The sequence below is a fragment of the Scyliorhinus canicula genome, chromosome 12 (assembly GCF_902713615.1).
Source record: "Scyliorhinus canicula chromosome 12, sScyCan1.1, whole genome shotgun sequence".
Classification (NCBI taxonomy): Eukaryota; Metazoa; Chordata; class Chondrichthyes; order Carcharhiniformes; family Scyliorhinidae; genus Scyliorhinus; species Scyliorhinus canicula.
Genome location: NC_052157.1, coordinates 45,335,459 through 45,363,098, shown reverse-complemented (window position 1 = coordinate 45,363,098; position 27,640 = coordinate 45,335,459).

Genomic DNA, 27,640 nt, shown 5'->3' with positions numbered 1-27,640 from the left:
GGCTTGGCTCCTCACTCTGCAACTGGACCCTTGACTTTCTTATGCACAGACCACAATTAGTAAGAATAAACAACAACACCCCCGCCACAATAGTCCTCAATACTGGGTCCCCGCAAGGCTGTGTACTTAGCCCCCTACTATACTCCCTGTACACACATGATTGCGTGGCAAAATTTGGTTCCAACTCCATCTACAAGTTTGCTGATGTTACAACCATAGTGGGCCAGATCTCAAATAACGATGAGTCAGAATACAGGAGGGAGATAGAGAACCTAGTGGAGTGGTTCAACGACAACAATCTCTCCCTCAATGCCGGCAAAATTAAAGAGCTGGTCATTGACTTCAGGAAGCAGAGTACTGTACATGCACCTGTCAGCATCATCGGGGCTGAGGTGGAGATGGTTAGCATTTTCAAATTCCTTGGGGTACACGTCACCAAAAATCTGTCCTGGTCCACCCATGCCGACGCTACCACCAAGAAACCACAACAGCACCTATACTTTCTCAGAAAATTAAGGAAATTCGGCATGTCCACATTAACTCTTACCAACTTTTACAGATGCACTATAGAAAGCATCATATCTGGCTGCATCACAGCCCCGAACAGGCGCCGGAATGTGGCAACTAGGGAATTTTCACAGTAACTTCATTTGAAGCCTACTTGTGACAATAAGTGATTTTCATTTCATTTTTCATTTTTTCATATGGCAACTGCTCGGCCCAAGACCGCAAGAAACTTCAAAGAGTCGTGACCACAGCCCAGTCCATCACACGAACCTGCCTCCCATCCATTGACTCCATCTACATCTACCACTGCCTGGAGAAAGCGGGCAGCATAATCAAAGACCCCCTGCCACCTGGCTCACTCACTCTTCCAACTTCTTCCATCAGGCAGGAGGTACAAAAGTCTGAGAACACGCATGAACAGACTCAAAAACAGCTTCTTCCCTGCTGTTACCAGAATCCTAACTGACCCTCTTATAAACTGACCTCATTAACACTACACCCCTGTATGCTTCACCCGATGTCGGTGTTCATGCAGTCACATTGTGTACCTTGTGTTGCCCTATTCTGTATTTTCTTTTTATTTTATTTTCTTTTCATGTACTTAATGATCTGTTGAGCAGCTGGCAGAAAAATACCTTTCACTGTACCTCGGTACACATGACAATAAACAAATCCAATCCAATCTAAGCTCAAAGAGCTACATTTTAGGGAACATAATGAAAAGGGTAGAGAAGATTGCAGAGAGAGAGGTAGAGAGGTTTACAGAGAGAGGGGTAGAGAGGTTTACGGAGAGAGAGGTAGAGAGGTTTACAGAGAGAGAGGTAGAGAGGTTTACGGAGAGAGAGGTAGAGAGGTTCAGGAATGGAAGAGGTAGAACAGTTTACAGAGAGAGGGGTAGAGAAATTTACGGAGATATAGGTAGAGAGGATTGCAGAGTAAGAGGTAGAGACATTTACGGAGAGATAGAGAGGTTTACATAGCAAGAGGTAGAGAGGTTTACAGAGAGAGAGGTAGAGAGGTTTACGGAGAGAGAAGTAGAGAGGTTTACAGACAGAGAGGTAGAGAGGTTCATAGAGAGAGAGCATTGCATAGGGAGAGGTAGAGAGGCTTACAGAGAGAGGGGTAGAGAGGTTTACACAGAGAGAGGTAGAGAGGTTTACAGAGAGAGGGGTAAAGAGGTTTACACAGAGAGAGGTAGAGAGGTTAACAGAGAGAGAGGTAGAGAGGTTTACGGAGAGAGAGGTAGAGAGGATTGCAGAGGGAGAAGTAGAGAGGTTTACAGAGCGAGAGGTACAGAGGTTGCAGAGAGAGAGGTAGAGAGGTTTACAGAGAGAGGTAGAGAGGATTGCATAGGGAGAAGTAGAGAGGCTTACAGAGAGATAGAGAGTTGCAGAGGTAGAGGTAGAGAGGATTGCAGAGAGAGAGGTAGAGAGGTTTACAGAGAGAGAGGTAGAGAGGATTGCATAGGGAGAGGTAGCGAGGCTTACAGAGAGATAGAGAGTTGCAGAGGTAGAGGTAGAGAGGATTGCAGAGAGAGAGATAAAGAGGTTTATGGAGAGATAGAGAGGTTTACAGAGTGAGAGGTAGAGAGGATTGCAGAGAGAGAGGGAGAGAGGCTTACAGAGACAGCGGTAGAGAGGTTTACAGAGTGAGAGGTAGAGAGGTTTAGGGAGAGATAGAGAGGTTTACAGAGCGAGAGGTAGAGAGGATTGCAAAGAAAGAGGTAGAGAGGATTGCAGAGAGAGAGGTAGAGAGGATTGCAGAGCAAGAGATAGCGAGGTTTACAGCGAGAGAGGTAGAGAGGTTTACAGAGAGAGAGTTGTAATGGCACCTGGAAGGGGGGGGGGGGTCTTCAGGAAATTCTAGCCCCCCAGGTGGTCATAGTCAGACCAGGGTGGCACCCTGGCACGCCCTCTGGCACCTGGGAACCTTGGCACTGCAGCCTGGCACCCTGGCAGTACCATGTTGGCACCCTGGAAGTGCCACCTTGGTACTGCCAGGGTGGCAGAGTGGCACTTCCAGACTGGCAGGGGCACCTCCAAAATGGCACCTCGATCTGCCAGGAGCCTTTCCTGCTGGCGAGCTGAAAGGGGAGACTCTATGTGCGGCCTCGACAGAGAGAAACTCCCTGAAGCCAAAAAAATTGGTGCAGTTCCCAAAACCGGGCATCGATGTTTTTCCGGTTGAATCGCACCCACTATTTCTGGATTCCTCATACAATGCAAATTGCAAACACAATTGAAGGTAGTTGTTTCAGGTTGACCTTCTGGGATTTGAGCAACTCAGCATTTACCCTCAGCCATGTCCTTAACGCCACTCCCAGGCAGGAAAGGCTGCACTCCGATTCCTGGGATGCTGTTCCCAACTCCTGACTGCCTCTCCAATCACAGGAAGGAAAAGCAATGGACAATTAGTTTTTCATTTTTCATGCAGCAGAATAATTCACCATGCTGAGTTTCAAATTTCTGATTTACATTGGTAGTTGGGGTTGCTTCTGAGGTTAACCAGATGGGTTTTTAATAACAGTCAACAATGGTTTCATGGTTATTATTACTGAGACTAGATATATTTAAATTCTAGATTAAAAAAAAAAAAAAATTCCAATGAAGGAGCAATTTAGCGTGGCCAATGGATCTACCCTGCACATCTTTGAGTTGTGGGGGTGAGACCCATGTAGACACAGGGAGCATGTGCACATTCCACCTGACAGTAACCTGGGGCTGTGGTCGAACCCAGGTCCCTGGTGCTGTGAGGCAACAATACTAACCACAGCGCCATCGTGCTAAATTCTAGATTTATTAATTGAATTCAAATTCTATCAGCTACCATGGTGGGATTCAAACTCATTTCCCCAGAGCATTCGCTTCACCCAATGCAGTCCACTCTACATTGGAGAGACCAAACGCAGATTGGTTGATCATTTTTCAGAACACCTTCGGCCCATCTGCAAGCAGAACCCAGACCTTCCAGTCGCTTGCCATTTCAACTCCCCATCCTACTCTCATGTCCACATGTTCGCCCTTGGCCTGCTGCAATGTTCCATTGAAGTCCAGCAGAAGAATTGGCCATGCTGAGTTTCAAATTTCTGATTTACATAGATAGTTGGTGTTGCTTCTGTGGTTAACCAGATGTGTTTTTAACAACTGGAGGAACGGCACCGCATCTTTCCATGATGCATGTTACAGCCTTCCATTTTAACATTGAGTTCATCAACTTCAGACTTGAACTCTCTCCTCCACCTTCATCTCATTTTTAACACTTTCAACTTATTTTCATTTTTTCCATCAATCTGTTTCCCCCTCACCTTTGTCTCCCCTCCCCCACCCCACCCAATAGGGCCATCTGTTCCCTGTTCCAAGTTGTCCTTTGACACACTGCTTACCCTTGTTCTTCCATTAACACATTCTGATCTCTTAATGTGCTATTCTCAACACCATCATTGTCCTTGATCACCACCACTTACATTCCCTTTCCTTTAGTTCACGCCACCTTTGTCAATCTCCACCTATCGCTGGCCCTTAATCCAGCCCCACTGCTCCACACCCTTCCCCCACAATAGTATAAATCTGATCCTATTTCCAGGTCTCTCTAGCTTTGACAAAGAGTCATCCAGACTTGAAACGTTAGCTCTGTTCTCTCCCCACAGATCCTGACAGACCTGTTGAGATTTTCTGTTTCTGCTTCAGATTCCAGCATTTGCAGTAATTTGCATTATCCTGGGATAATTGTTTAAAGGGCTGGGAATTTAAATAACAGCAGCTTGACACCTTTATCGACATGGGTGACATGGTAGCACAGTGGTTAGCACTGCTGCCTCACAGTGCCAGGGACCCAGTTTTGATTCTGACCTCGGGTGACTGTGTGGAGTTTGCACATTCTCCCAGTGACTGTGTGGGTTTCTTCCAGGTGGTCCAGTTACCTCCCATAGTCCAATGATGTGCAGGTTAGGTGGGTTGGCCATGCCAAATTTTCCCTTCATGTCCAAACGATTGGGAGGGGTTTTGGGAGGGGTTTTGGGGGATTGGGCCTAGGTGGGGTGGTCTTTCGAACAATTGGTGGAGATTTACTTCTGCAATGAAGGGATTCTATGATTCTATGCTTTATCCATCTTTAATTAGCATTTACATCTCCTCCATAGATTTGTGACTCCCACACTGCAGGTTAAGGCCTTTGCGATGGCAAAAATGGCATCTGTTTAAACTCAGCTCTGAGTTCAAATGGCCCAGCTGAGTTCAGGTTTTCCTTCTGTGTGAGTTGTGCCTCATCACCTTTCCTTCACCAGCGAAAATTGAATCTGTCAGAAAAGGAGGTGGGACTTCCAGATCCTGAATCCATCCACAATTTTTAAAGATCCATGGAGTTTCCACGATTCTGGAAATTCATCCCAACATTTTAAGCTGTGACCTTTCTTCAGAACTCTTGAAACACTTTCATTTAGTTAAAGCCTCACAATTATTAAACCAATGTAGAGCCGGTGTTTACAAGTATTGTATCATCCAGTACATTCATCTACTGGAGGTATTTTAGTCTTTGTGAAAGCTACCCATAACAGCAAGAGCAAGACAATATCCTGATCCTGTGGCCATTTCCTTTCGTTATACCCTGGGGACACAATTCTATCAATAATGAACTTTAAGCAGAAGCAGCTCCTGTCCCACTTAACGGTAAAACACGGGAGCTCAGGAAGAGGTGGTAAAGCGTTTGCTTAAATGGTATTTACAGTGCAGAAGGAGGCCATTCGGCCCATCGGGTCTACATCGGCCCCTGAAAGAGCATCCTACCTAAGCCCACACCTGCACCCTATCACCCTAACCCAGCAACTCCACCTAACATTTGGACACTATGGGGCAATTTAGCAAGATCAATCCATCTAACCTGCATATCTTTGGACTGTGGGAGGAAACCGGAGCACCCGGAGTAAACCCACGCAGACGCGGGGAGAACGTGCAGACTGCGCACAGACAGTGACCCAAGCTGGGAATCGAACCTGGGTCCCTGGTGCTGTGAAGCAACAGAGCAAGCCATTGTACTACTGTGCCGCCTCTCTCTACCATAACCCCTACATGCCACCCTGTTCTGCCTGCTGCCCTTGAGATGTGTCAGTGAAAGGAGGGAGGGACTCGGAAGAAATGGAGACCGCCATAGTCTCCTGGGTGGCAGGTGCCAGGTTGGCCTCCAGCACATCGTCTTTCTTGGTGGTGCCCGTAGGGCCCTGGGGGATTGTATGGTACAGAGGGGCAGCAGGAGTGAGCTCTAGAGGCCTCCGAGTCATCTGGTACTGCCAGTCCTGGCGGCTCCTCATTGTCTATACCATGGTGTCGACGCCCTCAGCAATGCTCTTCTGTGACTGGGCCTTTCTCTGCAGTGCCTCAGAAATGTCCACCTGCGTGTGGGACATGACCCTCGGCAACTGGGACATAATGTTGTGGCCCTCAGCTATGGTCATCACAGACTGAGCCATGCCTTGGACACCATCACTCAAGACAGAGGTGTCATGTTCGAATTTTACCACTCCAGTGGCCACCCTAGCAGTGTTGGCCTTGGTGCCACGCATTGTCGGCACCATCTCCTGTGCCCGTAGTCTTTGGGACACCCCCCCCCCCCCCAAGTAGCCTTAAAGCAGCTGGAATGTCGCTGACATCCATTCCTGAATCTCAGGGCATGTCCTATCATCCGTACCAGCTCTAGAAAAATCTTATCCAGAGCCTCAGCATCTGGCTGGGACCCAGCTGGGTCCTGGAATCCAGCAGACCTCCGACGGCTGTCTGCCTTGGATGTTACTGTCTGCACCTGATGTGCATCAGCAAGTGTGTGGTTCTCACCAGATTGCTCCCCAGAAGCCTGGCCAGTAACATCGCCCACCAGGGTGTGTGTCTCTGTGCTGGTGGAAGGTGGGAGTGATAGCTGTGATGCCTCACCGGTGGTCTCCTCAGAGCTCTTCTCCATGTGTGCTCTTCGATGGCGTCAAGTACGACTTTGGACGTCCCGGCCTCATCAAATGGTGATCCTGTGAATCAATGAACATGTGGTCGGTGAGAGGAGAGTATCATTTTGTCTGACAGAACAACTCACTTGAGACAGGTCATCTGGGTGAAGGGGCAGTGGATCTTCACCTCTCTGGCGCAGGTCAGCCTCGCGGTCGGTGACTGCTCTCATCTTGGGTAACCCTGCCATTTTGTCCAAACCAAAGTGGGGATTTGAGAGTCATATCACGTTAGCCACCTAGCTGGGAGAACCAGTTACATAGCACATACGAATCAGGAGTGGAGTTGGCCACAGGGTCCCTCGAGCCTCCTCTGACATTCAATAAGGTCTTGGCTGTTCTGATTGTGACCTCAGCTTCATAATCTGCTGACCCCCTGATAACTTTTCACCCCCGTGTTAATCAAGAATCTGTCTCGCTCTGCCTTAACAATATTCAAAGGCTTTGCTTCCACTGCCTTTTGAGGAAGAGAGTTCCAGAGACTCACAAGCTTCTGAGAGAAAAACCTTCTCCTCATCTCCACCTTAAATCTAACCTCATATTTTTAATCAGTGACCCCTGGTTCTAGATTCTCCCTCAAGAGGAAACACCCTCTTCACATTCACCCTGTAAATATTCCTCAGGATCTTCAAGGTCTTGATCAAGATGCCTCTTAAACGTTAGTGGGTACAAGCCTAAACTGCCCAGCCTTTCCACATAAGGCAGCCCATCCATTCCTATTATTAGTCCAGTGAACCTTTTTGGAACATCTTCTAACGCATTTACATCTTTCCTTAGATAAGGAGACCAGTTCTATACATGACACTCCAAGTTTGGTCTCACCAAAGCCCTGTACAACTGAAGCATCACGTCCTTACTTCTGTAATCAGATTCCCTCACAATAAATATTACTAGCTTTCCTAATTACTTACTGTAACTGTATATTAGCCTTCTGTGGTTCATGCACTAGGTCACCCAGGTCCCTCTGTACCTCAGAGTTCTGCAATCTCTCACCATATAAATAATAAGCTTCTCTCTTTTTCTTCCTGCCAAAATGGACAATTTCACATTTGCCCACATTATACTCCATTTGCCCACTCACTGTCCCTTCGTAGCCTCCTTACGTCCTATTCACAATTTTCTTTCCTACCTATCTTTGTGTCATCAGAAAATTTAGTAACAATACCTTCAGTTCTTTCGTCCAAATTATATATATAAATTGTTAATAATTGAGCACTAATCCCGGTGACACACCACATGTCAAATCCTGCCAACCAGAAAAAAAACAGTTTATGCCAACTCTCTGTGGCCTGTTTTGTTACGACATCCAGGGCGAGGGCAGCCCCACAGACCCCGGAGCCCCAACACAAATTAATTAACCAATAATTTGTAAGAAATTTGCTGAAACTTTGGTCCCTTGGCTGCTTAATAAGGTATACCCACCAAGTTTGGAAATTGAACATCATAACTGTTTATTTATAAGAGAAACAAAGTTGAAATATGCAATAGTTATGACTTCTGGCGGCAGATGTTAACGGAGGACATGCACTGGGGGATGCTCTGACCCGACCCGACTCGCAAAGTGCATAAGTAGTGCTAGCTGCAAAATAAAAATTAAACAGAAGATCAGGGGAAAGACACAGGGCTGGATTCTCTGATTTTGAGGCTATGCCCGGAGGAAGTGTCTAGTTTTACGACAAAAAATTTGGTGCCACACCAGCACCGATGCTCCGCCCAGTGGAGGGGGCTAGCAGCCATGCCACGTAAACCTCCCAGGGTTCCCGACATAAACGGCCGGTAAATTGCCTGGTCCCTGGCTGCGCATGCGCACGCTGTTGAGCTGCAGCGTCTCGCCGTACAACATGGCACAGCCATGCACACGGCTAAATCGCTGGCTTTGAAAGCAGACCAAGGCAGGCCAGCAGCATGGTTCACTTCCCATACCAGCCCCCCCGGACAGGCACCAGAATATGGCGACTTGGGGCTTTTCACAGTAACTTCATTTGAAGCCTACTTCTGACAATAAGCGATTTTCATTTCATTTCATTTCATGCGCAGACCCAGCTTGCCAGATAATGCCCCCCTATACCCCCCCCCCTTGCCACCCCTGGACCAACCCCCCACCAGATCCCCCCAGATCCTGCCGAGGCCCCCTCGGCCAGCAGAACGGCTCCCCCCCCCCCCCCCCCCCCCCCCGCCCCCGACTGTGGCGGCGCTGGACACAGTCCGCAGCCGCCATGCAAGGTTGTTGAAAACTCAGAGCACATGTGTCCCATGCCATCAGGAAGTCGGCCCATCGGGGGCGGAGCATCGAGGGAGGGCCTTCAGGTAACATCCTGAGGCCGTCCCAACAGCATGCATTATAGTCCCCAATGATGACATTTTGGAGGGGTCGGAGCATCTGAAAAAAGGCACTGCCCCTGAATGTGGCGTCAAAAAGGATTCTCCGCCCGATCACCGATTATGGTATCGGCGTCGGGCAATGGAGAATCCCACAGTACTTCAATATGCCCAAAAGCAACAGGAACAAAAAAGGGGGAGCCAAATGTTCTCCTCAGACTTAGAAGCTTCGTTGGAGTCGGCAGGAGACGAAACAGCGATGGCGTCATCCTCGTCACCCCCCCAGCCGACTTTGTGGCCAACAGTTGAAGACAACAGTCCCATTGTGGCGGCTGAATTGAAAAAACACCACTGGGACCTGTCCAGAGAGATATAAAGGTCCGTGGATGAGCCCCTAACTCAAACCTTGAGCAAGTTAAAAATCGTTTAAAAAATGGAAGCATGGGGTGACACGGTCTAGAATATGGAGGTGGCCCTCACCAACCACAGAGCAGATCACACCACTGGAACAAAACCTGTCTTCGGTCCTGGGCATGAATAAGTTTCTAAAGTAAATGAGCTTGAGAACAGGTCTCGAAGGCAAAACGTCCGCCTCGTGGGACTGCCGAGGGAGCGGAGGGCAACATCCCACCGAGTTCACAGCCGACATGCTCTTTAAGGTGGTGGACGAGAAGGTGCTTAAATCACCCCTGGAGGTGGACCGGGCTCGTCGCATGCTGCGACCAAGATCTCGTCTAGAGGAACTCCCTCGAGCTTGATGTTCTTGATGTTCCATAACTACAAAGTAAAAGAACAGATCTTGTGATGGACTAGGGAGTACCACAAAGTTAAATGAGGGTTTCACCAGGACCTTAGCAGGAATTAACGAAGAATAGAGCGGCATTCAATGGGGAAAAATCTGCCCCAATCAAAAAGGCGATCCGGTTTGGACTATTTTACCCAATCCATCTTCGAGGTTAGGTCAATGGAAATGATCACTTCTTCCACTCCCCAGAAAAGGCAAACGCTTTTGTTAAGGAACTGGGTTTGAATTCTGTCTAAATCTTTTGCTATTGTTGTTTAAAAGTTAAATTGCTGTATGTTTGGAAGTGATGTCATTGTTTATTTGGCTGATTTACACCGTAAAGTTATTTAAGTGTCGAAGTGTTCCCTCTCCTTTATTTTATCATTTTGCTGGTGTTACATATATTGGTCTTATAGTGTAGTTATTACCATGGGATTGTTATATGTGAAATTCATGTTTTTGAATAATGTGAGTGAAGATTTTAAACTTCTAATATAGGGTCGGCTGGAGAGCCTCTCAGCTAAAACTAGAGATGGGGCTAGAGAAGGGAAGTCATAAGCGTGGGTATTCTGCAGCTTCTGCTCACAAATATTCGACAAGGGGGAGCTTAGAATTTAGCGTTGGAGAGTTTAGGTTTTAGATAATTTCTTTGTTGGGGGTTGTGGGGTTAGGAGGGGATAAGTTGGTAGTCGGACGTTGTTCACTAATTTGTTCTTGACCGGCTTTAGGACTGGTACAGACCACAGTCCTGGTGGGATCTCCTTGCCGTGGTGTTATGAAGTTTCTTGTCTGCTGAACTGCGGATGTAATGGCTGACCCGGTGGGAGAGTTGGTCGAGGTTCCCCTCTCCGCCTTATAACCTGAAATATGAGGGTTTTGATTGGGCCAGTTTCAAGGCTCATCAGCAAGATCAAAATGGACTTACAGAGGTGGAACAACCTCCCCCTGACTCGAGCGGCCAGGATTCAAACTGTTGAGATGAATGTGCTACCTAGGTTTTTGTTCTTCCTTCAAAGTATCCCCATTTCTTTACCCAAAGTATTTTTTAATATGGTCAACAAATTAATTTTGGCATTTGTCAGGGTGGGTCAGAGTCCCAGAGTCCGCAGCAGTCTGCTTCAGAGAGACAGAGGGTCGTGAAGCTTGGCTCTCCCGAATCTCCTATTTTATTATTAGGCTGCCAACATGCAGAAAATCCTACAATGGCTGTCTGACCCAAAATCAAATTGGAGTAGATTAGAGGGATGTCTTGTGCCACAGCCTCCTCACTACATGCTGCAATTACTGCCCCATTGCCCTTTTCCCTGGTAGGTCTTTCCTCGAACTCTGTGGTGACTTCATCCCTCAGGATTTGGAAGCAGTTTCGGCAGCACTTCACTCTTCTCTCACTGCCCTCACTTGCCCCGATATGTGACAACCACCTCTTTGTGCCTTCGAGTTTGGATCCATCATTCAGGTCCTGGAGAACAGGAGGCTTAGTGCACTTTGGGGATTTATTCTGAAATGGAAGCTTTTCCAGCCTTGAAAAACCCTTTCCGCTTTTTTTCAAATTCGGGATTTCTCTCGTAAGTTTTTTTGTCCTTCCCCCTGCTCCCCCCCCCCCCCCCCCCCCCCCCCTCTTCCCGGTTGGAAAAGTACTGGCCTTGGCACAGCAAGGGAGAGGATCAATGTCAAATCTGTTCAGGCTCATTCTATCTTTGGATCTGCCCTATTGAATAGAGTGAGAAATGGTGGAGGAACTAGGCCCCCTATGCTTACTGAAGGTGTTTGGAGAGAAGCCCTCGACAGGGTGAATTCCACTTCATCCTGTGCCAGACTGAGTTTGGTTCAGTTTAATGTGCTACACAGAACACATTGGAAGGAAAGAATGAATGGATTCTTTCAAGACATGAAGAACAAGTGTGACCAGCTATTCACTTACACCGGCTAACCACACGCATGCGTTTGGCCTTGTCCAAAGCTTGCTGGATTTGGGCCTCCCTTTTTGACACAGGATTTAGCAGACAACCTGAAAACCATGCCCACTGGTTGCAATGTTTGAGGTTTTGGACTTCCCATCTTTATACTCGGGATTGAGGGCAGGATGTTCTTGCCTTCGCCTCCTTAATAGTCAGGAGGCAGGTATTCCTCAACTGGAGACCCCCTCTCCACCCAAGGCATCAGCCTGGTTGGAAGACTTGATATCGGTCTTACATCTGGTGAAAGTCAAGTATACCATCAGAGACTCAGTGGGGAGGTTCGACCAGAAGTGGTGGTCATTCATTTATTTCTTTGAGGACATGGACACATTAGAGAGATAAGGGGGATAAGTCGAGGGGATTAGTTAGTATTTGATTGTTGATTAAAGTTATACCATGTGTATATTTTTGGCAATAAGTTTATATTTGATATAAATAGTTTATATTTGACTCATAAAAATGTTTATTAAAAATATGCAATAATTATACCGAATAATGGTCAGCTGATCTATTACCCCCTCCCCCCTTCTACTGTCCCACCCTCCACCAAACGCACGCAAGACAAACACACACAGAGGGAAGGGCAAATTAGAAGGATTGAGATGAAAAGAGAAAGTGTCCTTGCTTCTGATGTTGAAATCTTTGCATCAGACTGTGCTCCCAGGATGCTTAGTGTCAAAGTCACCAATGTAGTGTTAGAGATGATCCTGCGGTAGCAGCATTCAGGCAGCACTCCCAGACAATCGGATTTCCTCTGGAGAGGCACTTTAACTTTTATTAACCTGGGCCTTCATTCAAAGGAACAGCCTCAAGCCTGTTTATCTTTTATTTGTTTCCAACTCCACAGAATGACCTGAGATGACTGAGATAAGTACTGAGTTCCCCACACGAGCTTTTAAAAGGGGTTTTAAATATCTGAACCCTGCCTGCAGCTGTTGGCTGGACTGGATTTCCTTGCAGTTAACTCTGGCTGTTGAGAGAGAGTTTTCACCCTGGATCTTTAGAAATAATCCATTAGATGAGTGAGAGATCAGAACTGCAAACTCCAGTCTTCTAATCTAAAATGAAAATAAAAGAAAAAACACAGTCACACAGAGGAAAGAACATTCCAGAAAAATCCCTGATTGACTAGCAGGGGCCATTGACAAGGCCAGCAATTTGCAACAGTCTATCGGCCAAAGCCAAGTCCACGAAGGTGCGTCAGCACTGATGTCCCTGGAATCTGCTGATCTGAAACGTAAACAGCTCCTTGCAACATGCATTCTTTTAGGTCATAGGTCAACATTCAGAGTACCAGACACTCAAATTAAAAGCAAAATCCATTTTAAAGGCACAGACATATTATGTACCAAAATTAAAATTGCAAAATAACAGAAATTAAAATGGAAAAAGCAAGGAACAAACACAGATTAACAGGAGGATCCTCACATGTTAGCTAGCCAATCTTCATTTCATGCCAATATGTTACCCCCCTACACCATGAGCCTTAATGTTCTGCAATAACCTTTGATGTGACACCTTATCAAATACTTTCTGGAAATCTAAGTACAGTACATCCACCAGTTCTCCTTTCTCCACAGTACATGTGACTCCTTCAAAGAACTCCAGTAAATTGGGTAAATATGATATCCCTTTCACAAAACCTTGACTCGGCCTGATTTCCTTGAGGTTTTCAAAGTGCCTCTTAGTACATCTTTAATGATGGCTTCCAGCATTTTCATTATGACTGATGTTAGACTAACAGGGGCGGGATTCTCAGACCCTCCGCGCTAGAATCGCGGTCGGCACGGGGGTGGACAATAGCCGTTCACGCCAGAAATATGGCGCGACAGCGCTTCAGCAAATCTCCACAGACCCGCCAGTTGTGCGCTGTCAATGTGGCACCGGTCGGGGGCCATTGAAATAGGTCCCTGTGGCGATTCTCTGGCCAAACTCCCGCCGGCGTGGTTTACATCTGGTACCACTCGGTGGGAGCTCGGGCCCGCGGCCGCGATGGCGGACCTGGTGCGGGGCGGGGGTTATCTGACTCCGGGGGGGGGGCCTCAGCGGCAGCAAGGCCTGCAATCAGCGGCCACCAATCGGTGCGCCATCGCGATCTGTGGAGGACTTACCTTACTCTGCGCATGCACGCTGTGTGGCTCCGCCATGTCATCTGCACCCATGCCGAGGTGGGCCACCACACACATGCACGGGCCAGCTTGTGGCCGCCATGCACATGCGCGGCCGCACGGTCTGGACAGCAGGGCCCTGCCAGCAGCCAGAGCGCAGGACATACGCCTGGGCCCTGCTATTCCCCTGGAAAACGGAGAATCACCCCGGACTTCCAAGAAAAAAGTCCGGAGTGATTCACGCCCGTGTTCCGGCGAGCGTGGGAGAATCCCGGTCCTGTTCTATAGTTTCCTGCTTTCTGTCTCCCTCTGTTTTTAAATAAAGAAGTTACATTCGCTATCTACCAATATATGGAATCTTCCCCGAATCTAGGGAATTTTGGAAAAGTAAAACAAACCATCACCTATCTCGTTTCTCACTTCTTTCAAGAGCTTATGGGGAAGTTATCTGGACCCAAGGTTTGCCAGCTCAAAGAATCAACAATTTGTTCAGTACCGCTTCCCTGGTGATTGTAATTTTCCGGAGTTCCTCCCTGCATTCCATTTCTTGGTTTACAACAATTCCTGTTAAACTGTTACTTCTGTCCTCCATAGTGAAAACTGACGCAAAATTTCTCTTCAATTCATCTGTCATCTACTTACTTTCCATTATCAATTCCCCAGAAAATTTTCTATAGGACCAATGTTAATTATTTTTTAATTTAAATATCTATAGAAACTCTTACAATCCATCTTTATACTAGCTAGCTTTCTCTTGCACCCCAGCTTTTCCCTGCTTATCAATCATTTTTGTCATTCTTTGACTTTTAAAAATATTCTGACCTGCTATTCATTTTTGTGCAAATATATGCTTTTTCTTTAAGTTTATTACCGTCTTTAATTTTTTTTTCTTAAATTTAGATTGCCCAATTCATTTTTCCAATTAAGGGGCAATATAGCGTGACCAATCCACCTACCCTGTACATCTTTTTTTTTGGGTTATGGGGGCAAAGCCCACGCAAACACGGGGAGAATGAGCAAACTCCACACGGACAGTGACCCAGAGCCGGGATCGAACCTGGGACCTCGGCGCTGTGAGGCAGCAGGGCTAACACACTGCGTCACTGTGCAGCCCATGGGCGCGATTCTCCGCAAATGCGGAGAGTCGTAATGGCTGCCGTGAAACTGGCGTGTTTCATGGCAGCCTCCGTGCCCCCTCCCGGGACTCGATTCTCCCCCCCCCGGTCGGGGCTAGCAGCGCGGCCCTGTGAAGAACGGCATCGGGCTTCGCGACGATCGCTAAGCCCGCGCGCCAAGCGTCACGGTGGCTGACGCGCACGATGACGTCAGCCACGCATGCGCGGGTTGGACGTCTCCAACCCGCTCATGCGCGGATGAGGTCATCATGCATATGCGTCAAACCCGCGCATGCGCGGGCCGTCATGCCCCTCAGCCGCCCCGCGGACTGATCCTGCGGGGCGGCGGAGGAACAAAGAGTGCGCGGGTATCGGACCCGCTGCCCGCGATCGGTGCCCACCGATCGCAGGCCCATGCCACCCTTGGCACGGCCGTGGTGCGGCCGTGCCAATCGGTACCATGGTTGTCCGGGACGGCACTTTGCAGCCGTTTTCACGAACGGTGAGAGCAGGTGTGTTTGCGTTCGTTAAAACGGCCATAAAGGCCTGGGAACTCGGCCCATCGGCCAGGGGAGAATCGCTGTTCGCCGTAAAAAACGGCGAGCACCGATTCGTGTCGTCGGGCGGCCGTGGGGGGGGGGGGGGGGGGGGGGGGGAGAATAGGGGGAGGTCGGGAAAAATGTCGGGAAGGCCCTCCCGCTATTCTCCGATCCGTCGTGGGCAGCGGGGAATCACGCCCCATGTCTTTAATTTTTTAATTAACCACAGATGACAGGCCCTTCCCTTTCTCATTGGATTGTTTTTTGTGTATTCTGAAATATTCTTTTAAATGTCTGCCGCTGAGCCTCTATTGATCTATCCCTTAAACACATTTGTTCATTTACTCTAGCTCGCTTTACTTTTATGCCCTCATAACTTCCCTGATTTAAGTTTAAAATATGAGTCTTGGATGCACTTTTCTCTCCCTCAAATTAAATGAAAATGTATTCGTATTATGATTACTACTACCTAGGGGCTCCTTCACGATGAGATTATTCATTAATCCTATCTCATTGCACAATACCAGATCTAGTATAGCATCCCCTCTGACTAGTTCCAGAATGTGCTGTTGTAAGAAACCATCCAGAAAATATACTCTAAACTCTTCAGCTGGGATACCTTTGCCAATCTGACTTTTCCAATCTATATACAGATTTAAATCCCCCATGATTATCATTGTAATTTTCTGACAAGCTCCCATTATCTCTTCTTTTATCCTCTGACCTACTGTGGAGGTACAATTAGGGGGCCTGTACACCACTCCCACAAGTGACATTTTGCTTTTTTCATTTCTCATCTCAACCCAAACAGCTACTACATCCTGGTTTCCTGAATTTAGGCCATCCTCTCTAATTTGCTAATAGTATCATTAATTAACAGAGCCACCCCTAGACCTGGTACTTTTAAATGTCTGTACCAGTGCCCACAAGACTCATTCAATTCTATGTACCCGACCCATTGTGGAAGTCATCTCTACTGGAAAAGTGTATTATCCAGCATTAGTCTTCAACCTGCCAACTCTGTGAACGAGTACACCATTGGACATTTCGGCAGCACAGTAGCACAAGTGGATAGCACTGTGGCTTCACAGCGCCAGGGTCCCAGGTTCGATTCCCTGCTGGGTCACTGTCTGTGTGGAGTCTGCAAGTTCTCCCCGTGTCTGTGTGGGTTTCCTCAGGGTGCTCCGGTTTCCTCCCACAGTCTAAAGACGTGCAGGTGAGGTGGATTGGCCATGATAAATTGCCCTTAGTGACCAAAAAGGTTAGAAGGGGTTATTGGGGTACGGGGATAGGGTGGAAGTGGGGGCTTAAGTGGGTCGGTGCAGACTCTATGGGCCGAATGGCCTCCTTCTGCACTGTATGTTCTATTGATTCTGGAACCTGGGCTCATGTGTGTCCGTGGTTTTTGCCCTGTACCTCTTCCTGTTCTCTAACCCACGTTTATTGCATGATGGAAAAGGAGGCTACACTACAACACCTCCTCTTGGGTCTGAGTGTGTGCAAATAAATGAACCCTCTGAGTTTAACCTATCTTGAGTTTGGGGTTGCTAATAAAGAATTGGACCATACCAAAACTGAGCAGTTGGCGGAGATATGCTGCTATATAAAGGAGGGAATCAACAATTAAGAGCACCTTTATGTTTATGGGCTGGCAGTGAGGGGGGAAATATCAAGGTTGTTTAAGTTAAACCCTTTATTGGCTATGGCACATTCTATTTCTATCTTCGAGACGTGTTTATCTAGCTTCCTATGAAAGACATTGATGTTAATCGCCTCGGCTACTTATGGTGGATAGCAAGTTCTCCATTCTGATCAGTATTTGCGCAAAGTAGTTTCTCCTGAATTTCCATTGGCTTTATTAGTGCCTATCTTGTATTTATCGGAGGTCTTGCAGTGCAGTGGGTAGCGCCCTCCCTCTGAGCCAGAATCTCCAAGTTCGATTCGCACCCCTGGGTTTGAGGGTGCGTTCATAAAGCGGCCAAACAGGTTGACAGTGTCGACCTGCAGAATCCTTCCAAACACACCAATGTCTAGCGATAAAAACGGGAGACTATGGTCAGCCAGGCTTGCTGTGGAGTGGAGCCGCTCAAGCTATAAGCCCCTGGCAACACGCTAAAAACTTGTTCTTTTATTTTATAAACTTCGAGTACCCAATTTTTTTTTCCAATTAAGGGACAATTTAGCGTGGCCAATCCATCCACCCTGCACAACTTTGGGTTGTGGGGGTGAGACCCGCGCAGACATGGGGAGAATGTGCAAACTCCACACGGACAGTGACCCAGGGCTGGGATCGAACCCGGGTCCTCGGTGCCATGAGGCAGCAGTGCTAACCACAGCGCCAACGTGCCACCACCTCTAATGATTTGTCCTGGGAATAATGAGCTATGAAAACAGACGAAAGTCTGCCTTAGTACATTACTATATGCGGTAAGAGGATATCTTATATTCTAGCTGCCAGTTTTGGCCTCCGCACAAGTGGGCACACTTCTTGATGCCGAATTTATTAATTTTTTACATACGCTTAACAATCGCCATCAAGTGAGCTCTCAGCGTTCTCTTTTGTTAGAAAGGGCCCACAGCCTGTTCTGCTTTGCCTGATGGGTTCAACCTCTCAGTTCTGCTATTATCCTTGAGAATCTTTACTGCACCTTTGGCGGTGTCTCTTTAACCTTTTTTTATAATGTGGAGGACAGAGCAGTGCCCAGTTTAAACTTTCCTTACTGCACAGAAATGCCTCCTCACAGGAAGAATTAAAGAGATTGCTAATGTTCTGGGACAGTCTAGATTGCCCAACATCGGTGCTTATCAAAGAAGTCTAAGTTATGGCATTTTTACTGAAGAAACTCAACAATATAATTTCTCACAAAGACGTCTTTCTAAACTAAAATGGTCAACAACAGAGTTAAGTGTATCTTAAACTGGTATGCCCAAGGGGCAAGTAAATACCTACAACAAATATTGTATCTGTCGGGAGCTGCATCTTTCACTCCCAGGGGCATGTGTAAGATATGTTATCTTGAATTAGTCTGCAATACATTGCTCCAATTAGTTTGCTGCCTTACAGCAGCAGCTTGCTAGAAATGCGGGATGCAGCAATGCAGTGAATCATGCATTGCCTCTTTCCCTTCATACATTCAAGGATGCAGGGCATCATTGGTGAGGCTGGCTTTTATTTTCTCTTTCAACAGGTACCGTGCATTGGTGACCATAGTCTTCCTTGGACAGGTGCATGGTTATTCTTAGCAAGGGACTCCAGTAGTTTGCCATGGCCTTCTGGATGACATTTATTACCCATCACTAATTGCCCAGAGATGGTTATGGTGGGCCTTATTCTCAAAGCACTGATAGTGCTTTGAGAAAACCGAGTGGCCTGCTACTCGGCAGATGGCAGTTGAAAGCCAAACATGTTGCTGTTTGACTGGAGTCACATACAGACAAAAGCAGGTGAGAATGGCAGGTTTCCTTCCTGAAGGAATATTTTCATAGGCACTTACTTATTATGAATGAGTTGCACTCACACAGAGTAAATGCCTGAAATGGCCAAAAATTGGAAAGTGTGCTTGGAAGGTGAAGATTGAGTGCATGTGGAGATCCAGAGTACTTGCAGCCAGAGCAGTGGCACTACGGCTGCCTCTGATGTTAAGAAGGGAGGGTCAAAATGCAGAAGAGCAATAGTCATAGGGGACTCTATAGTCAGGGGCACAGATAGGCGCTTCTGTGGACGTGAAAGAGACTCCAGGATGGTGTGTTGCCTTCCTGGTGCCAGGGTCCAGGATGTCTCCGAATGGGTAGCGGGCATCCTGAAGGGGGAGGGCAAACAGGCAGAGGTCGTTGTACATATTGGTACTAACGACATAGGCAGGAAGGGGCATGAGGCCCTGCAGCAGGAGTTCAGGGAGCTAGGCAGAAAGTTAAAAGACTGGACCTCCAGGGTTGTAATCTCGGGATTACTCCCTGTGCCACGTGCCAGTGAGGCTAGAAATAGGAAGATAGAGCAGCTTAACACGTGGCTAAACAGCTGGTGTAGGAGGGAGAGTTTCCGTTATCTCCACACAGACAGTCACCCAAGGCCGGAATTGGACTGGCTCCTTGGCACTGTGAGGCACCGTGCCGCCCTGTAAAATTATGAATGCTTTTGATACAGTTAGACACAGAAGAAAGAATCTTCATGTTAGAAATAAAAGTTTACTGAAAGTCAAGCACAAAAACAAAATGATCACCTGTAGCTCTATGTGATTGAACACCACGGGATGGCCTTACTGTGTAATCATGGGCTAATTATCTGCTTATCAGAGAACTGAACTGAAACTATCGAGTAGGCTGTATCTAAATGATGGCTTTTCACATGAGATCAAGTCTTTAATTTCTAAGATGTGGAGATGCCGGCGTTGGACTGGGGTGAGCACAGTAAGAAGTCTTACAACACCAGGTTAAAGTCCAACAGGTTTGTTTCAAACACGAGCTTTCGGAGCACGGCTCCTTCTTCAGGTGAATGGAAAGGCTTGTTCCAGAAATGTTTATATAGACACAGTCAGAGATGCCCCGGAATGCGAGCACCTGCAGGCAATCAAATCATCAAAGATGCAGAGAGAGAGGTAACTCCAGGTTAAAGAGGTGTGAATTGTCCCAAGCCAGTTCAGTCGGTAGGCCTCTGCAAGTCCAGGCTTGTTGGTGGGGGCCGAATGTAATGCGACATGAATCCCAGATCCCGGTTGAGTCCGCATTCATGCGTGCGGAACTTAGCTATAAGTTTTTGCTCAGCAATTTTGCGTTGTCGCGTCTCCTGAACTTTAATTTCTAAAACATCATTAAAAAAATTATCCACTCTACCGAACCAGAGAGGAATTAACTTTAAGACAATTATATTATTTAAATCCTTTTTTTTTGTTTTCCTGTCATTTCTCACATCCACAATTTTCATCGTTCCACCAGCCTTCTGGTGCTGAGCCATAAGCTCTGGAATTTCCCCCCCCCCAAAAACCCTTCTCTCCTTCTTTCATACGGTCATTCAAACTTACTTCTTCGGCCTTATGTGGTTTGGTGTCAAATGGTGTTCACCCCGCGAATCAACCAGGGGCATTCCGAGGCATTAAAGAGGCAAAGGCCAATTGTGGATATTTTCAGCGCCACAAGATTTTCAAGAATACGCACAGAATCTTATCACCTTAGTCACTGCTAGAACGGCAGGAACATTTTAGGGTCTGGAACCCCACTTTCTGATTTGTACCCCCCCCGCCCATTGCTCTTTGCAAGAAAAAAACAAATTGCCGTCTTATCTTCAGGCTCCCCAACTAGTTAGAGGGTGGGGGGAGGGCGGGGGAATAACGCCTTCACTCTGTAAAAGGAAGGATTTCTCCTGGAGTTCAACCTAGATAAATGTGAAGTGATTCATTCTGGAAAGTCGAATTTGAATGCTGAATATAGGGTAAAAGGCAGAATTCTTGGAAGTGTGGAGGAACAGAGGGACCTTGGGGTCCACGTACATAGATCCCTCAAAGTTGCCACCCAGGTTGATAGGGTTGTTAAGAAGGCGTATGGTGTGTTGGCTTTCATTAACAGGGGGATTGAGTTCAAGAGCCGCGAGGTTTTGCTGCAGCTTTTTAAAACCCTGGTTAGACCACACTTGGAATATTGTGTCCAGTTCTGGTCGCCTCATTATAGGAAGGATGTGGATGCTTTGGAAAGGGTACAGAGGAAATTTACCAGGATGCTGCCTGGACTGGAGAGTGTGTCTTATGAAGAAAGGTTGAGGGAGCTAGTGCTTTCCTTATTGGAGAGAAGAAGGAAGAGTGGTGACTTGATAGAGGTGTACAAGGTGATGAGAGGCATGGAGAGTGGATAGCAGACCTTTCCGCAAGGCGGAAATGGCTGTCATGAGGGGACATAATTTTAAGGTGATTGGAGGAAGGTATAGGGGAGATGTCAGAGGTCGGTTCTTTACACAGAGAGTGGTGGGTGTGTGGAATGCACCACCAGCGGAGGTGGTGGAGTCAGAGTCATTAGAGACATTTAAGCAACTCTTAGACAGGCACATAGACAACAGTAAATTGAAGGGGTGTAGGTTAGGTTGATCTTAGATTAGGATAAGTGATCGGCACAATATCGTGGGCCGAAGGGCCTGTACTATGCTGTACTATTCTACATTCTATGTACTCATTGAGAAGGCCGCTGCCTGGCCACTTACCTGAAGGCCTTGCTGCAAAATCTGAGCAGTTGCAGTGAGGTGAACTGACCCAAGGGCTGGAGGAAGAGAACAACCTCGCCAAACAAACACATGAGGATGGACGTGGCCAGGAAAGGGGCAGCAGGAGTGTGAGCATTCCAACCATGAAGGCACGAGCACCTACAGAAACTAGGAGCTCATGACAGGTGAGTCATATTACACTCTCCTCTGACTTGCCCAGCATTCTCCTGCATTTCAATCAAGTCCACACACTTTGCAGTTCCATACTCTCTCTCTCGCTCTCTCTCTCTCTCGGCAGCTCCTTACATCCTCATCTGGACAGTCAACATTCATGCTCACCCTCATTCTAATGCCCTCCCATACTCAGGCTCAATATCACCCTGCACAAATGTCCTCCCCTCCTGTACACACAAGCCATTGTGAACACTCACGCTTCTCCGTGAGAAAAGGGCACACAGATTGGCAAGAAGTTAAAACCCGAGGCTCTGTGAGGGACCATGATGGAGAGATTTGGGGCTGCCCTTCAGTAACAGACACCTTGTCAACCATTGCCAACATATGTCCACCTAGTTCACTGGGCAGGTGGCCTTGCTCCAGAAGACCGTAGATGTAAGGAGTGACCCTAAACCTGCTGAGACACTGGTGCTCGAACATGTCAAGAAAGATGATCCTCTGTTTGCACACCCTGGGTTGGGGGCCTTGCCTCATTCCAGCTGGATCTCAATGTCAATCCTATGTCCCCTATGGAGGGGCATGTAGCTGATGAAGCAGGCTGCTGGTGCAGCCCCTGCCCTGCTGCTGCTGGAGCTATGGGCAGAGAAATGTGGCTTCTGCTCCTCCCCCTCAGCAGAGGTGGGGCTGCATAAGCTGCTCCTATGTTGTGATGGAGGTTGACAGCAAGGAGGTGCACAGAAAGTAAGTGAAATGCTGGTGAAGCATTTCCCTAACAAGAAGTTGACAATTACCAGTCTTGCAGTGACTGCACTGTCTAAGCAAAGTGCTTTGAACAGTAGCCTCTCACCAGTCCATGGATGGAGTGTTCTCAGTTAGTCAGTTCCACTGTACGAGTTCTTTCCACTTCGGTGACCCTGACAAGTGGCTGACAGGATGGAAATGGGTTCCAGGCTGGGAACTCCAGAATTCCGGGCTACTTCACAACTTCAACAAGCTCTTAATTACTTATCCAACAGATCCACGCTCACTTTCCCTGCTCGCCTTCAATCCTGCCCATAGGGAAAGCAGGAAACGGGCGACATCACATCGGCATCCACCCAACATCACTTCCTGAGATTTTCTCGTCCCCCTCACCTCCAAACTCACCTCCAACAGCCTGGAAAAATTCTGCCCTGGTAATGGTTTCCAGTTGAAAACATTCAAAGATTATTCTTCCACTGACCTTTGAGGTGAATAATTCCAGAGACCCACTACCCTCCACGAGAAAGAAAATTCTCCTCATCTCTGTCTTAAATTGGCGACCCCTTATTTTTAAACAGTGACCCATTGAAGAAAAATTATTTTCACATCCGTCCTGTTAATACCCCCCAGGATGTTTCAATCCTGTCACCTCTTCCTCTCCTAAACCCCAGCAGATACAAGTCGAACCTGTCCAACCTTTCCTCAAATGACAACCAGCCCATTCATTGTGTTAATCCAGTAAATCCTCTCTGAACTGCTTCTCACACATTTATATCCTTCCTTAAATAAGAAGACCAATACGGTGAACAACAACAATGTGTTCTCACCAATGTCCTGTGTGGCTGAAGCATAAACTTCCCACATTTATATTCAATTTCTCTCGGAATAAACAATAACAATCTATTAGCTTTCCTAATTACTTGCTATATCTGCATACTAGCCTTTTGTGATTCAAGCGCTAGGACACCTAAATCCCTCTGCACCTTAGAGCTCTGCAATCTCTCACCATTTAGATCAAGTACTTCTTTTTTATTCTTTCTCCCATCTTTCCAAGGGCTGTGCAGACTCGATGGGCCGAATGGCCTCCTTCTGCACTGCAAATTCTATTATTCGATGAGATTAAACTCCATTTTTCAGCACTCAGTGGAATACTCCGCACGGGGCTTGTGGGGTAGAAATGATTATCTCACAGAGTACGAGCTACCATTGTATGACAGGTCGGCCAGTGAGGCACCAACCAGGAAGCGACCCGGTCGGGATCTACCGGGTAGTGTATATATCGTTATTGTAAATAAATCAAAGTTCTTTATTTTACTCAGTGTAAATTTCCTGTGTCCTTATTAAACTTTGCCCATTCACTTAACCTCTCTAAGTCCCTGATAGCCTCCTCATGTCCTCTTCACAATTACCTATATTTGTCTCATCGGCAAATTTAGCAACCGCATCTTTAGTCCCGGCATCCAAATCATTTATATTAATTGTAGAATGTTAACGACCAGCACTGATGACTGGTGCACACCACTCATCACATCCTGTTGACCAGTAAAAGACCCATTTATGATTACACTCTCTTTCTTGTTCGCATGATTTGTTACAGTCAAGAAGGAGGCTAATTTGCCCATCATGTCAGCATCGGCTCACCAAAGGAACATCATAATTTAGTGTCATTCCCTGCCTTTTCCTCTGCACATTGTTTAGAACAAAGAACAAAGAAAAGTACAGCACAGAAATATGCCCTTTGGCCCTCCAAACCTGTGCTGACCATGCTGCCCATCTAAACTAAAATCATCTGCACTTCCGGGATCCGTATCCCTCTATTCCCATCCTATTCATGTATTTGTCAAGATGCCCTTAAATGTTACTATCGTCCCTCCTTCCACCACCTCCTCCGGCAGCGAGTTCCAGGCACCCAATACCCTCTGTGTAAAAAACTTGCCTTGTACATTTCCTCTAAACCTTGCCCCTCGCACCTTGAACCTGTGTCCCTTAGTAATTGATCCCTCTACCCTGGGAAAAAGTCTCTGACTATCCACTCTGTCTATGCCCCTCATAATTTTGTAGACCTCTATGAGGTCGCCCCTCAACCTCCGTCGTTCCAGTGAGAACAAACCAAGTTTATTCAACCGTTTCTAATCAAATAGTTATCTAATGCCCTCTTGAATGCCTCAGTTGAACCTGCCTCCATCACACTTCCAGGCAGAGCATTCCAGACCCCAACCACTTGCTGTGTGAAAACAGTTTTCTCATATCATCATTTGCTTCTTTTGCAAATCACTTTAAATCTGTGCCCGCTTACTTGCGATCCTTTTACAAGTGGGAACAGTTTCTCCCTATCTACTCTGTCCAGCCCCCTCATGATTTTGACCATCTTTATTATTCTCCTGTAGCCTTCTTCTCTCTAAGTCCTAACCTCTCCAATCTATCTTCAGAACTGAAGTTTCTCATCCCTGGAACCATTCTTATAAACCTCTTCTGCACTCTCTCCAATGCAATCACATCCGACCTGTAGTCTGGCATTCAGAACTGTACACAATTTTCCAGCTGAGGTCTAATTAGTGTCTTGCATAAGTTCAGCATAACCTCCTTGCCATTGTATTCTATTCCCCGAATAACAAAACCCAGTATAGTATGTTTTATTACCAGCTCTCTCCGCCTGTCCTGCCACTTTAATGATGATCATATATATCCAATGACAACCATCCTCCAGTCTGAAAAATATCCACTGTCCATGCCTCTCTGCTTTCTATTACTCAGCTAATTTAAACATTTTTTTAGAGTACCCAATTTTCTACCCAATCAAGGGCAATTTAGCATGGCCAATCCACCTACCCTGTACATCCTCTTGAGTTGTTGGGATGAGACCCACGCAGACACGGGGAGAATGTACTCAGCCAATTTTGTATCATGGTGTTACTATCCCTTTTCCTCCATGAGCTATAACTTTTCTCACAAGTCTGTTGTGTGGCACTCTATCAAATATCTTTTGAAACTCCATGCACACCGCATCAACAGCATTACCCTCATCAATCCTCTCTGTTACCTTATCAAAAAATTCCAGTAAGTTGTTGACGTGATTTTCCCTTCAGCAATCCAACCTGGCTCTTGCTAATCAGCCCACGTTTTTCCATGTGACTATTAATTCTATCCCGAATAATTGTTTCTCAGGCCAGAACCTTCCGGCCATTCACACCAATGGGATCCTCAGGTCCCAGCGATGGTACTCCCTGCTGCGGGTTTCCCAGCAGCGAGGGGTGTATTCAACGAGAAATCCCGTTGACAGCGACAGGACCAGAAGATCCCGCAAATGGTCAATGGTGGGCTGTCTCCCACAGCCACCACAAAACCCATGGCAGGTTGCACAATAAAGCCTGCCCCAGAGGTTTACCCAACACCAAAGTTAAATCAATTTGTCTGTAATTTCTAGCCTTATCCTTACAACCTTTTTTTGAACATGGGTGTAAAGTCGACAATTCAACAGCCCTCTGGCACCTCCTCTGACTCTGAGGAAGACTAAACTATTGTTGCTGTTGCCCTACAGCATGCACCCAAAGCTGTGAGCTATGTTAGCATTGTTTTCACAGAGAGTCGCTCTGCAGGGCCATCATTTGATCATTTACAAACACAATTCATAGCTACTTTGAAGAAGTTAGCTGAATACTGGGAATATGGAGATCTTTTGAACAACATCATTAGTGGCAGACTTGTGTGTGGGTGAAGAAGCAAAGCTACCCAGAGAAGGCTGTTAACAGAGAGCAACTTCGACCTAAAGAAGGCTTTAGAAGTCATAATCTCCATGGAACTAGCTGCTAAGGAAGCACAACATTATGCTTGAGTACTAAAGTCCATAAGATATCGGCTGAAACCAGAGCACACAACATTGGTTCAAAATTGTCATGGAAGTGCAAAACTTGTGCACACAGCAACTAACTGCTAGAGTAATGATGCAAAATGCAAGAATTGTGGTAAAAATTGGCACAACAATCTGTGTGTTGAAGAAAGAAACAACAAGTTTCACACAAAAATTACAAAAAAGCAAGAACCAAATACATCAAATGAAAAATCGAATAGAGGGAAGAGTATCAACATGATACAGAAAGGGCACAAAAAACGACCAGAGTCACAGTCAGATGATGAAATGCCATTGAACGTATTGGTCAGTGCTGGTACAACAAGCCCGTACAGGGTCACTCTTTTACTGGATGGACAATCGATTCAAATTGAGGTGGACACGGGCACAGTTGTTTTGTTGGTCCCCAAAACTGCTTACCAAAAGAAACTACAACATATCACCTTGAAACCCTCAAAGATAATATTCAAAACCTATACTGATGAAGTGGTAATGTTCAGGGACCTTATTGAGGTAAATGTGCAGCTAAATGGACTGATCACAGACTTGCCCCTGCATATTGTTAAAGATAATTATCCAGGCTCAATGGAGAGAACCTGGCTGGAGAGAATCAAGCTAAACTGGGCCGAGGTGAATCACATGAAGGAGTCCGAAGCAGGTCTTACGAAGATTAGAAAGAAACATGCCATTGTCATTCATGGAGAGCTGGGAAGCATGAAAGAGACTCAGTCAAGCTAAAGGTTAAGGATGGAAACCAAACAAGATGCTTAAATGCTCGATCAATGCTGTATGCCATCAGGTCTAAAGTTGAGGCAGAATGGGAGAGGTTGATCAAGACGAGGGTCCTCAAATCCATTAATGCAGGTAATTGGGCCACACCAAATTGTGTATCCGTGGTGAAAAAAATGGTTCGGTGCACATATGTTGCTATTTTAAAGTCACTATCAATACTGTACTGTGTAGGGCAGCACGATGGCGCAGTGGCTAGCACTGCTGTCTCACGGCACTGAGGTCCCAGGTTCGATCCCGGCTCTGGGCCACTGTCCGTGTGGAGTTTGCACATTCTCCCCATGTTTGCGTGGGTTTCACCCCCACAACCCAAAGATGTGCAGGGTATGTGAATTGGCCACGCTAAATTGCCCCTTAATCGGAAGAAATGAATTGGGCACTCTAAATCTATAAAACTAAAAATAAAAAATATTGTTCTGTGTGTAGAGCCGTACCCTCTGCCTTTAATTGATTTATTTGCTGGGTTAGCTGGAGGCGAGCATTTCAGTAAAGTTCACCTTAGTCAGGTTTATCTCCAGATAAATGTGGATCCAAATTCATAACAATATTTGACAATATTGCAACACAAAGGGTTATTCAATCCTAAACAACT